This window comes from Cetorhinus maximus, chromosome 23 (assembly GCF_964194155.1).
Source record: "Cetorhinus maximus chromosome 23, sCetMax3.hap1.1, whole genome shotgun sequence".
NCBI classification, from domain to species: domain Eukaryota; kingdom Metazoa; phylum Chordata; class Chondrichthyes; order Lamniformes; family Cetorhinidae; genus Cetorhinus; species Cetorhinus maximus.
The window spans coordinates 60,371,066-60,383,882 of record NC_135901.1 but is presented as its reverse complement, the minus strand read 5'-3'; the positions used below and the strand labels follow the sequence as shown (position 1 = coordinate 60,383,882).

Below are 12,817 nucleotides of genomic sequence, written 5' to 3'. Positions count from 1 at the left end.
TTGGGCAAGATTCCATGAGATTGGAAAACAACAAATGTAATACGTTGGCTCAAAAAGTGAGAGAGACAGGAAACAGGAAACTGCGGGGCAGTCAGTTTAACATCTGTCAGAAGGAAAATGTTCGGTGCTATTTTTAGTGACGTTATGGCAGGACACATTAAAAAGTTCAAGGTAATCAGGCAGAGTCAACATGGTTTTGTTAAAGGAAAATCGTCTTTGACCAATTTGTTAGAGTTCTTTGAACTAGCATATATTATGGATAATGGAGAACTGGTGGATGTGCTGTACTTAGGTTTCCAGAAGGCATTTGATAAAGTGACACATCAAGTGTTTTTTGCGGAAAGTAAAAGTTCATAGTGGAGGGGGTAATAGATTGGAATGGATAGAAGATTGGCTAGCTAACAGGAAGCAGAGATTAAGAAAAATGGCTCACTGTCTTGTTCGCAGGATCAGTGGTATGTCAAAGGGATCGGTGCTGGGGCCTCGGCTTTTTACAATGTATATAAATGAGTTGGATGAATGGCCCAAGGAATGGTTGGTAAATATGCTGACGACAGAAAGATAGTTGGAAAAGTAATTTGTGGAGTTGACATAAGGACCTGAAAAGGGACATAGATAGATTAAGTGAATGGATAAAGATCTGGTAAATGGAATATAATGTGGGCAAATGTGAAATTGTCCATTTTGGCAGGAAGAATGAAAAAGCATATTATCTAAATGGTGAAAGATTGCCGGGCTCTGAGATGTAATGGTTAGCATGCAAACATAGCAAGTAATTAGGAAAGCTAATAAAATTATATTGTCGCTGGACTAATAGTCAAGGGAGCCAGGGTAACACTCCGGGTTCGAATCCCAAACAGCCCTTCTCTTCCTCTTTCTTTCCCACACTGCCTCTGTGTTTGTTCTCGACTGTGATATTTCTACTGTAATTGGTGAAACGAGTGTGGATTGCTGTGAAAAACCGTCTGGTTCACTAATGACCTTTAGGGAAAGAAATCTTACCTCGTCTGGCCACACGTGACTCCAGGCCCACAGCACTGTGGTTGACTCTTAAAATAGCCCCTGAAATGACCACTCAATTGTAACAAAGACACATAAAAGGATTGAACGGACTACCCAATATTTGACCAAGGCACTGGAAGCGACAATGGCAATTTCAGCCCTGTCGACCCTGCAAAGTACTCCTTACCAACATCTGCCTAACAGACTAGTCAAGCAAACAGCCTGACATATGGAATCGTGCCTTACAGATAATGCCTCAGACACCACCATCTCTGGGTATATCCTGTTCCACCGAGGGCAGGCCCAGCAGAGGTGGCGGCACAGTCGGGAGGCAGTTGCCCTGGGAGTCCTCAATATTGATTCCGGACCCCATGAAGTCTCCTGGAAACAGGTCAAATGTGGGCAAGGAAAGCCTCGTGTTGATTAGCACGTATAATCTTCCCTCGGCTGATGAATCAGTGCTCCTCCATGTTGAACATCACTTGGAGGTGGCAAGGACGCACAATGTATTCTGGGTGGGAGACTTCAATGTCCATCGCCAAGCATGGCTCGGTAGTGCCACTACTGACCTAGCTGGCTTAGTCCTAAATAACATTGCTGCTAGACTGGGTCTACAGCAAGTGGTGAGCGAAAAACATACTTGACCTCATCCTCACCAACCTGCCTGCCTCAGATGCATCTGTCCATAACAGTATTGGCAGGGGTAACTGCTGCACAGTCATTGCGGAGACGAAGTCCCGTCTTCACCTTAACAATGTCCTCCATCGTGTTGTGTGGCACGACCACCATGCTAAATGGGATAGATTTCGAATAGATCTAGACTTGGCATCCAGGAGACGCTGTGGGCCATTGTACTTGAACATAATCTGTAACCTCACGGCCCTGCATATCCCCCACTGTAGCATCCCCAGCAAACCAGGGGATCAACCCTGGTTCAGTGAAGAGTGCAGGAGGGCATGTCAGGAGCAGCACCAGGCATACCTAAACATGAGGTGTCAACCTGGTGAAGATACAACAAAGGGCTACTTGCATGCCAAACAGCATAAGCAGCAAATGATGGACAGAGCTAAGTGATCCCACAACCAATGAATCGGATCTAAGCTCTGAATTCCTGTGACAATCAGTCGAGAATGGTGGTGGACAATTAAACGACTCACTGGAAATGGAGGTTCCACAAATATCCCCAAACTCAATGATGGGGGAGCCCAGTACATCAGTGGAAAAGATAAAGCATTTGCTACAATCTTCAGCCAGAAGTGCCGAGTGGATGGTCCATCTCGGCATCCCCCAGAGATCCCCAGCATCACAGATGCCAGTCTTCAGCCAATTCGATTCACCCCACATGATATAAAGAAGCGACTGAAGGCACTGGGTACTTCAAAGGCTATGGACCCTGACAATATTCTGGCAATAGTACTGAAAACTTGTTCTCCAGAGCTTACCGCGCCCTTAGCCAAGCTCTTCTTGTACAGCTATAACACTGGCATTTATCCGGCTATGTGGAAAATTGCCCAGGAATGTCCTTTACACAAAAAGCAAGACAAATCTGACTCAGCCAATTACCGCCCCATCAGTCTACTCTCTGCCATCAGTAAAGTAATGGAAGGGGTCACTGACAGTGCTATCAAGCAGCACTTACTTAGCCATAACCTGCTCACTGATGCCCGGTTTGTGTTCTGCCAGGGCCACTCAGCTCCTGATCTCATTATAGCCTTAGTTCAAACATGGACAAAAGAGCTGAACTCCAGAGGTGAGGTGAGAGTGACTGCCCTTGACATCAATGCATCATTTGGCCGAGTGTGGCATCAAGGAGCCCTAGCAAAACTGGAGTCAATGGGAGTCTGGGGGGAATACTCTCCACTGGTTGGAGTCATGCCGAGCACAAAGGAAAATGGTTGTGCTTGTTCGAGGTCAGTCATCTCAGCTCCAGGTCATCACTGCAGGAGTTCCTCAGGGTACTGTCCTCAGCCCAACCATCTTCAGCTACTCCATGAATGATTTTCCACCCATCATAAGGTCAGAAGTGGGGATGTTCGCTGATGATTGCATAATGTTTAGTACCATTCACGACTCCTCAGATACTGAAGCAGTCTATGTCCAAATGCAACAAGGCCTGGATAGTATCCAGGCTTGGGATGACAAGAGGCAGATAACATTCGTGCCACACAATTATCAGGCAATGACCATCTCCATCAAGAGAGAATCCATTCATCGCCCCTTGATGTTCAAGGCATTACCATCACTGAATCCCCCAGTGTCAATATCCTTGTTGTTACCATTGACCAGAAACCGAACTGGACTAGCCATATAAATACTATGGCTACAAGAACAGGTCAGAGGCTAGGAGTCATGTGATGCGTAACTCATCTCCTGACTCTTCGAAAGCCATCTACAAGGCACAGGTCAGGTGTGTGATGGAATACTCTGCACTTGCTTTGCTGAGTGCAGCACCCACAACACTCAAGGAGCTTGACACCATCCAGGACAAAGCAGCCCAATTGATTGGCACCGCATCCACAAACAATCACTCCCTCCACCACCGACGCACCGTAGCAGCATTCTAGATGCACTGCAGGAATTCACCAATGCTCCTTAGGCAGCACCTTCCAAACCCACGACCATAACCATCTATAAGGACAGGGGCAGCAGGTAGATGGGAATGCCACCACCTGGAAGTTCTCCTCCAAGTCACTCACCATCCTGACTTGCAAATATATTGCCATTCCTTCACTGTCGCTGGATCAAAATCCTGGAACTCCTTTTCTAACAGCACTGTGGGTGTACCTACACTACACAGACTGCAGCGGTTTAAGAAAGCAGTTCACCACTACCTTCTCAAGGACAACTAGGGATGGGCAATAAATGCTAGCCTAGCCAGCGATGCCCACATCCAGAGAATGGATAAAACAAAGAAAAATATCAGCATGAATGATATAATAAGAGATTGGCCCTTTCTATGTATATCCTACAACAACAACTTATATTTATAAAGCGCCTTTAACCAAATGAAACGTCACAAGGCGCTCCCCAGGAGCATTATATAACAAAGTGTGACACTGAGCCACATATTCAGTCAGATGACTAAAAGCTCGGTCAAAGGGGGAGACTTTAAGAACTGTCTTAAAGTAGGAAAGTATCGACTTCATGTTCCAGCTAACAGCAATGGTGCTTCTCATTAGTGAAGAAGTCACTTGTGTTCAAGTTTAACAAGACATTTAGTTGGAGAAAGTTTTCTCTGGTGAAGAGATCGGGAATGAAAAAAAAGCCAAATGACCAGTTTATTGGTAGTTTCCCTGATGACAACTGACCAGGAATCGGCGCTTCCATTGGACCAACAGCGAATAGGGTGGAGGGTTTTGGAAATTGAAAGTTACACATGAGCAGCTTGTGGGACTATTTCACCTCACTGTCAACTTCATGTTCCAGCTCACAGATACCGTTATTTTCATTGGCTGAAGAAGTCGTTTGTGTTGAACCTAAACAGGCAGTTTTGTGGTTTAAGAGATTTGAGATGGAACATAAAGAGGCAAAAGCAGCATAGATAAGCCAGCTCGAGAAACGATTTAGTCGCTTCCCTGATGGTCTAGTGGTTAGAATTTAGCGCTTTCACTGCTACAGCCTGGGTTCGATTCCCAGTCAAAGAATGAAGGTTTGTGGATTTTGAGAAATTGTTTAAGCAAGTATTGATAACTTACTGATTGAAAATATTTAGCATCTCTGACAGAAGCAGAAGAGTGAGAGTATCGCCTCGGAGCTGGAAAAATCACACTTGGAACAAATGGAGAACACAGAGGCGGAGTGAGGGAATGGCTGAAGAGTAGGGCTGGTTGTAAAGCACTGACCAGAGATGCTGGTGCGAGGCAAAATATGGGTGGGAGAAGGACAAATGTTGCTCTCCACTGATTGTACCGTCACACCTATCACTCCTGATCAATCACCCTGCTCTTTGAAAGCAGCACGAATGGCCTCTTTCTTTGCTCTAACTTTTTATAATTTTATATTTCCCAACAACACGGGTCATTCTGCCATTCATTAACCCACTCGAGCGAGATGTACTTTCTTACCTTGTATTCGGCTCTTAACAAACCAAAACACGGGGCAAATTCAGCGAATTTTCTTGTCATTTCTAGTACCAGGTTTGTCACGAGACTAACTGAGCGACACATGAATGGTGCCAATTCTTCACTGGAGCTCACCACGTCCAAAGAGTACTGTTACCATCAGCCTGTTATGTACCTTCTTGCAGTGCATCTGCTGAACAATATAAGCTTATCACAGCTCTGCTTTCTTCACATTGAAATCCAGTGTGAAAATATGAACAATTTCAAAGCTGAACAACGTACTAGAACGTGCTTGTACAACGTACTAACGGACTAGAAGGAGAGTGTGACTGTGGATAATAGGCACTGTGGACATTCCTGTAATCAGAATCTGGGAGGATCAGGAAGATGAGATCCTGGTGTCTCTTTACCCTGCAAAGTTGTCTGCAAACTTATCACCTGGCGTCTTATTTTCCCACGAACTGACTCTGTCTGCATCCAGCAGCTAATTGACCTGGGAGCTGGACACGAGACAGGGACAGAAGCAGAAAGAGATGCGACATGAAAGTGCTTTGAATTTGACGTCTGCCAGTTGCTTTCAATGGTGAATGCCTGCCTTGCAGCGATTAGTTGGAGTTTTTTTCCCCTTTTTGAAAGAAGCAAGATTTTAAAAGTCCCACAGCGCCCAGCGTAGGGCTCAAACCAACGACCCTGAGATTAAGAATCACATGTTCTACCGACTGAGCTAGCTGGGCAAGTGATCAAGGTCTGCTTCATATCCCAACACACATGGAGACACTTGTTGCTTTCAACCTGATACCTCAGCTTGTTCCGAATATCAATGTGCGTAAGGTCATCACCCTACAAAAGCCCCAAGGTTGCAATGCATTCCTCTCAATCATTAATAACATCATTCACATCTTCCACTTCTTAGCTGCACCTCCTTCCAAACATTGTGATCCATTTTCCTCAGGATTTGTTTCTGGATTTAATATTTATCTGCTTTATGATCTCATTTTGAAATCAGATTATCTTCAACATCCACACAAATTGAATTGCAAAACTGATGGACAAACAATGGAATACAAGTAACTCAGTCACACAAATCCCATGGTGTTCATTTTCAGATCTTCATTAGTCAGATTTTCAATACAATGAAGGAATTTTACAGTGAAAAGACTTGGAAAGGTGGTGCGATTTTTATTTGTGACTCACTCACTCGGGAATTCTGAAAATGCTGCTCGGACGTTTAGTGACCGGGATATAATCTACCTGTGTTTTCCTGAGCCTGTGCTCGGTGTATTGGGAGGTTTGGGCCGGGTTGGAGTATCTTGCGTCCCAGGGATGGGCAGTAACCCGCTGATTGAAGCTGCAGTTGCCGCTTTCTGCTGGCAGCGGGTGATTGGAGAGTGCGGGGCCGGAATATTGCTGCTTTTCCCTGTCTCACTCACGGTGGAGCTGAGGATGAGGGAATCGTTGATGGGTTTGTCTGAAACCAATAATTTCTTACATTTCTACTCGGTTAGATGAAGGTACATAGTTCGTACAAATCTTTTCTCACTATATTTAATAGAAAAATAATATTTTTCAAAAAGCTGTTTGTGTGGGAGCTCACTGGACAACAGTAGATCTGGAACCGTTTTGGGGATATTATCTTGTAGCCCAAGTACCCAATGACAACCCGGAACTGCGTGACAAAGAATGCTGATGGGGGGAAAACAGTAAAGTCTTCACTCCTGGATGGACTTGAATCACCAACCTTTCAGTTAACAAGAAAACACACTGACCAATTGTGCCTCAGAGACTTATACAAGTTCAGTCTACAAGGTATCCTAACCAGGATGTCAATGAGTCAAATCTTCAGATTGCTATTACCCAGATGACTATCACTCTCTATCCGTCTTGCGCTTCCAAAAAAAAGTTGGGTCATTCATTGTGAACACATGGAAACAGTCTGATCCCGCCCACTGCAGACACATCCATATCAGCAGGAACAAGCTCTCCTACAACCGGTGCCGTCTCCCTTCAAGCCTCTCGGTGTCTTGTCTCTTACCAAGTATTCTGATTGCCCCGAAGCCGATATTAGGTTTGAATTCCTGATGTGCAGTAACGAGAATCATTTAAATGTCTCAGATCAGTTAATTTCACTGATAACATCAGAGTCAATTTTCCATCGTCTTAAAGAAGTGGAAGGTATCTTGACTGACTCTGGTCAGTCGGGCTGTTCACCCTTCAATCTCTGATTACATTCCTCAAAACGGATTTTCATTTTCTCCTTGAGTTCCCTGACTACATCTGTCAGCATCTTCGATTTGAGAGGCATAATTTATAGTTCAGATGTAATGCAGTTCCGATGAAAGATTACAGACCTGAAATGAAAACTATGTTTATCTCTCCACAGAGGCTACCAGGTCTGCTGAGAATTCCAGTATTTACTGTTTTTATTTCAGATGACCAGCATCTGCAATATGTTGCTTTTCTTTACCTGATTAATGAAACTTTTAAGATTCTGAGTGTACCTGGCAGGGCGGATGTTGAGAGGATGTTACCTCTTGTGGGAGAATCTAGAACTAGGGGTCACTGTTTAAAAATAAGCTCTCATTTAAAACTGAGAGGCAAAGTTTTTTTTTCAGAGAATCATGATTCTTTGGAACTCTCTTACTGAAAAAACTATGGAAGCAGAGTCTTTGAATATTTTCAAGGCAAAGATGGATATATTCTTGGTAAGCAAGTGCGTGATAGGTTATCGGGGGTAGACGGGGTACAGATTTCAGGTTACTGTCAGGTCAGCCATGATCTTATTAAATGACGGAGCAGGCTTGAGGGGCCTAATGGCCTGCTCCAGCTCCTTGTTCTTATGTAGTGTTAAGGATGTGGAACCCATTAACAGCAGATTTCGAGATCCATGTCTGAGCTGAAAACGTGCAGGTAAGCTCACATTGTAAACAGATTGTTCACCAGTTGGAAATGGAAAGGGATTCGCTCTATCATCCCAATTACTGACACAGCAACACAGTCTCGCTGGTGTTATGACTGATGCAGTTGGTAAAGCAGAGTTATTTAAAATTCCCAGAGGGAAACCTTAAACAACTGTCACAACCTATCATTTTAAGTGTTATGTTTCAGGAATCAGCTCTCGAAGTTTTAAATTAAACAAAATGAAACATTTTAGTAATTTACACGGATGAAAATATATATATACACATGGCTACAAATTATTACTCTGAGAACTTTTTAAAAATTCCCAAACTAATCTCCATTAAGGCAGCAGCAACCCATAGACGTAACCAGACACCAGGCAAAGCATTTTCACCATACGAATTCAAAATGAGGTTCTTTTCATTTGTTCCTTGTGGAGTCAATTGGAGGCTTGCAGGTGCCTTTTGATCTCCCGTTGTCTCTGTTCTGCACACCCAAAATGATTGTCTTGTTATACCTACCATTACTGATTGAATGCAAATTCTCATTTTCCCACCAGCCTCTTTGAACACCCCCTTTTAACAATGAAAGTCCTTTCATAATACCAATTTTATTAAAAAATATATAAATATATTGCTTGGTAGCTGCTAGGTAGGTGTCCATTTTCACCCTACTTCTTGAATGCGCTACTAAAAAATGCAAATGCACGTTATTCCTCTTACATCTGAAAACTAGCACACATCAACGCACCCAGGCTAGCTGGCCTTAATCCAAATAAGACCCACCCACAGACTAAGCCTCTATTTTAAAAGAAAAGTATTTTCCAAAATATTATGTACATTAACAGCTTCATGACACCGGTGGGAAGCCATTCAGATACTTCACGCGAGCAAAGGGCTTTATTCAGTTTGCCCACATGTTAACACTCCATCTTTAAAGGTTCAAAGGATTTGATCCACAATCAGAGGATTGCTAGTGGCAAAAGACGGTTTAAAAGCCATCAACTCACCCCATCTGCTGAGATTCCGCTGAGTTCAGATCTAACTCTAGGGGTTTGTTCTGCTGTTCATTACACCCAGGAGAGAATTATGGTGGAGCCCAGAGTAATTTGGTCGCTGTATCAATTGATTCAACAATTTGATGCCTTTCCCCAATGGCACCCATCGCATCTGATTACATGACAGAGGTTTCTATCGACATTTTCGCCCTTCAATGGCGGAGCGATCACCCAGCATTCGCTGCGGGACAGAATGTGCCCTATTCTCACGAGAAAAGTTCCTCGCACATGCGTATTGTTGTATCTGCTTGGAGCGTGCGCAATGCGGTCTTTTTCGTGAGCATGCGCAGTGCTGATCTGAGACTGAAGCTCCTTAGAGCGGGAGAGGGAATAATGAGTGGAGCAAACTAACAGAGTTAGTGGGTGTGTGAGGAGGAATGGAGCCAGCGGAGTGGGCAGGGAGGCTTCATAAAGACACAGTGCAGGTTGAAGAATCCAAATAACAAGGTACGGGGTTTGCGGTTGCAGGGAACGGACCGAAAAAGTTTGGTTTTCTCTCTTCACGGCCGCCATCTTTATAGGGGGCAATGTGCAGCAGGGCGCATGCGCGGTCATCCTGGTCTAGGTAGCTGGAGTAGAGAATGTTGTGCATTTCTATCCTGGACCAACAGGGATGGATTTTGGAAACTCCTTTTACAGGGGGTTAGAAGGGGAGGATTTACACACAGCAAACTTAGACCAAGAGAAATATTTGTCTCTTAATTTATGTCCTGGATTGACAGTGATGGATTGTTTGTAAACTCCTTTTTCACAGAATCACTGAATCACACAGTGCTGAAGAGGCCCTTCTGCCCATCGAGTCTGCACCGACACGTGAGAAACACCTGACCTACCTCCCTAATCCCATTTTCCAGTACTTGGCCCATAGCCTTGAATGTTATGACGTGCCAATTGCTCATTCAGGTACTTTTTAATGGATGTGAGGCAACCCGCCTCCACCACCCTCCCAGGCAGTGAAATCCAGACCGTCACCACCCTCTGGGTAAAAAAGTTTTTTCTCACATTCCCCCTAAACCTCCTGCCCCTCACTTTGAACTTATGTCCCCTTGTGACGCATCCTTCAACTATGGGGAACAGCTGCTCCCTATCCACCCTGTCCATGCCCTTCATAATCTTATACACCTCAATCAGGTCGCCCCTCAGTCTTCTCTGCTCCAACGAAAACAACCCAAGACTATCCAACCTCTCTTCACAACTTAAATGTTCCATCCCAGGCAACATCCTGGTATATTAAATGAGAAGGATTTGCGGATTGGAAACGGAAACGAAACTTCACATTAAGATCTGACAGAATGACTTGATTCATCGGAACTTGATATTATCGGCCGCGAATTGTAAGCATTGAGTTCCAGGTCATTGCCACTCGCTGTGTAAAATTCTTTCCTCATATGCTCCCTGTAGATCTTGCCCCAAATCTTAAATTTGTAATCCCTTAAATCTGTATTCATGAAATCCTTTTATGATCAGATACTGTGAACAGCCTTTCTTTAACTACCCTATCTAAACCTATCATAATCTTGTACACCTCTATCAAATCTCCCCTCAATCTACTTTTCTCCAAGGAGAACAACCCCAGTTTCTCCAAAGTAATCTTACAACATCCCTCATCCCTCGACCCATTCTGGTAAATCTCTGCCCCCTCTCAAGGACCCTCACATCCTTCACAATGTGTGGTGATCACTGGTTTGCACAGACCCGGATGTTCTGTGCCCGTGTGTATGACATCATCACACATCGACAATTACACAGTGACATCACCCCGCTCCCCGGGTATTTCCTCAACTGGGAGATTTTTCTCTGACTCCAGTGCTTCTGATATCTTTCCAGCTGCAGGCTCCAACAGGAGTGTTCAACATTGCAAACTCTGAATTTATTTCAGAGCTGAATGTTTTTGACCATTTATCTACAATCTAGACTTTTGTGCAGTGCTCTGTTATCTGTAAGAGGTTTCATGCCTCAGGGGCTGGTGTGACTTCTTTACTGTGGATCTAAATCCAGGTTCATCCATTCCTCCGTTTCACCTCTGCCCCCCGATCACTTCTCTGCCATTGTCTAACTTCCTCTGTCTCTAGTTATGGGTGTATTTTAGCTCCATTTAGGATTTTACTGTTACTTCTGCCGACAGTGTCTAAAGGAAGTTTCCATCGCTCCCCAAACCTGACCATGTGCTGCTGTCTTCCCAGCTTTACCTTCCCATCTTTCATAGTCAGGAAATGTTTTTCTCGCACTGTAATCCATTTCTCTTCCACTTCTGAGCTTCTGTTGACCATCAAATTCTGTATAATTTTTATTCTCTGTAATTCATTCTGCATGGCCTGAAATGTTAGCTCTGTTTCTCTCTCCACAGATACCAGCAAATATTGCCAATCCCCAGTTACCTGTGGAGAAGAGGATGTTTGACCTTCTTGAACCGCTGCAGTCTATGTGGTGAAGGTGCTCCCACAATGATGTTAGGTAAGGAGTTACAGGTTATTCACCCAGCGATGAGGAAGGAACATCGATAAACATCCAAATCAACAATAATAATTTGTATTTATATTGCACTTTCAATGTAAGACAATATTCCAAGGCATTTCACAGAAAAGTTGCAAAGCAAGGTTTAACACTGAGCAACATAAGGAGATATTAGGGCAGGTGACCAAAAGCTTGGTCAAATGGGTCGGTTTTAAGGAGCATCTTAAAGGGGAGAAAGAGAAGTGGAGAAGTTTAGGTAGGAAATTCCAGAGCTTGTGGCCAAGGCAAATGAAAGAATGGTCACCAATGGTGGAGCGATTAAAATCAGGAATTCTCAGGAGGCCGGAATTAGAGGAGCTGAATTACCTCAGAGGGTTGTGAGGCTGGATTACAGAGATAGGGAGGGTGAGACGCTGGAGGGTTTTAAAATACGGATGAGAAATTAAAAATTTTGCTTCTTATCCTGGAGCCTTTGTAGGTCAGTGAGCACAGGGGTGATGGGTGAACAAGACTTGCTGCGAGTAAGCACACGGGCAGCAGAGTTTTGGATGACCTCAAGATTACAGGGAGGCTGAATATGGGAGTGCGTTAGGATAGTTAAGTCTAGAGGTAACAAAGGAATGGATGAGAGTTTCAGCAGCAGATGAGCTGAGACTGGGGCGGAGTCGGGCGATGTTACTGAGGTGGAAATAGGCGGTCTTGGTGATGATGTGGATATGTGGTTGGAAGCTCATCTTGGGGTGAAATATTTCGCCATGGTTGTGAACAGTCTGGTTCAGTATCAGACAGTTGTCATGGAGAGGGATGGAGTCGGTGGATAGGAAGTGGAGTTTGTAGTGGGGACTGAAGACAATGGCTTCAGTCTTCCCAATATTTGAATAGAGGAAATTTCTGTACATCCAGTACTGGATGTCAAACAAGCCAGGATGGTGTGTGACTTGGTGGGGAACTTGGAGGTGATGGTGTTCACATACACCTATTACCCTGGTCATTCTAGGTGGTGGAGATTGAGGGTTTGGGAAGTTTTGTCAAAGTTCTGGTTTAGTTGTAGATCTATAACAACCCTCTCCTCTTCACCTACCTTTCCCACTCCCCTTCTCTCCCTGCCTCTCCCACTCCCCTTCTCTCCCTACCTCTCCCACTCCCCTTCTCTCTCTGCCTCTCCCACTTCCCTTCTCTCTCTGCCACTCCCCTTCTCTCCCACCCCCTTCTCTCTCTGCCTCTCCCACTCCCCTTCTCTCCCTACCTCTCCCACTCCCCTTCTCTCTCTGCCTCTCCCACTCCCCTTCTCTCTCTTTCTCTCTCTGTCGCATAGAATTCTCCAGCCCAGCAAGTTGTGGATGCT

At 44.5% G+C, this 12,817-nt stretch overlaps 3 protein-coding genes, 1 non-coding gene and 1 pseudogene across 7 annotated transcripts in view; 2 read left to right on the top strand and 3 right to left on the bottom strand.

Moving 5' to 3' along the window:
• Nucleotides 1-12,817, top strand: part of LOC144698328 (uncharacterized) — a 694,970-nt gene that overhangs the window by 245,719 nt on the left and 436,434 nt on the right. The gene's annotated exons all lie outside the window — the stretch shown is intronic.
• Nucleotides 1-12,817, bottom strand: part of LOC144698352 (uncharacterized) — a 674,481-nt pseudogene that overhangs the window by 511,445 nt on the left and 150,219 nt on the right. The window lies entirely within an intron of this gene.
• The window catches only part of LOC144697667 (uncharacterized), a 200,642-nt gene that overhangs the window by 141,706 nt on the left and 46,119 nt on the right, over nt 1-12,817 (bottom strand). The window lies entirely within an intron of this gene.
• Nucleotides 1-12,817, top strand: part of LOC144697668 (uncharacterized) — a 57,648-nt gene that overhangs the window by 39,839 nt on the left and 4,992 nt on the right. The gene's annotated exons all lie outside the window — the stretch shown is intronic.
• On the bottom strand, nt 5,725-5,797 carry trnak-cuu (transfer RNA lysine (anticodon CUU)). The gene has a single exon. It is a non-coding gene; the product is annotated as a tRNA-Lys (tRNA).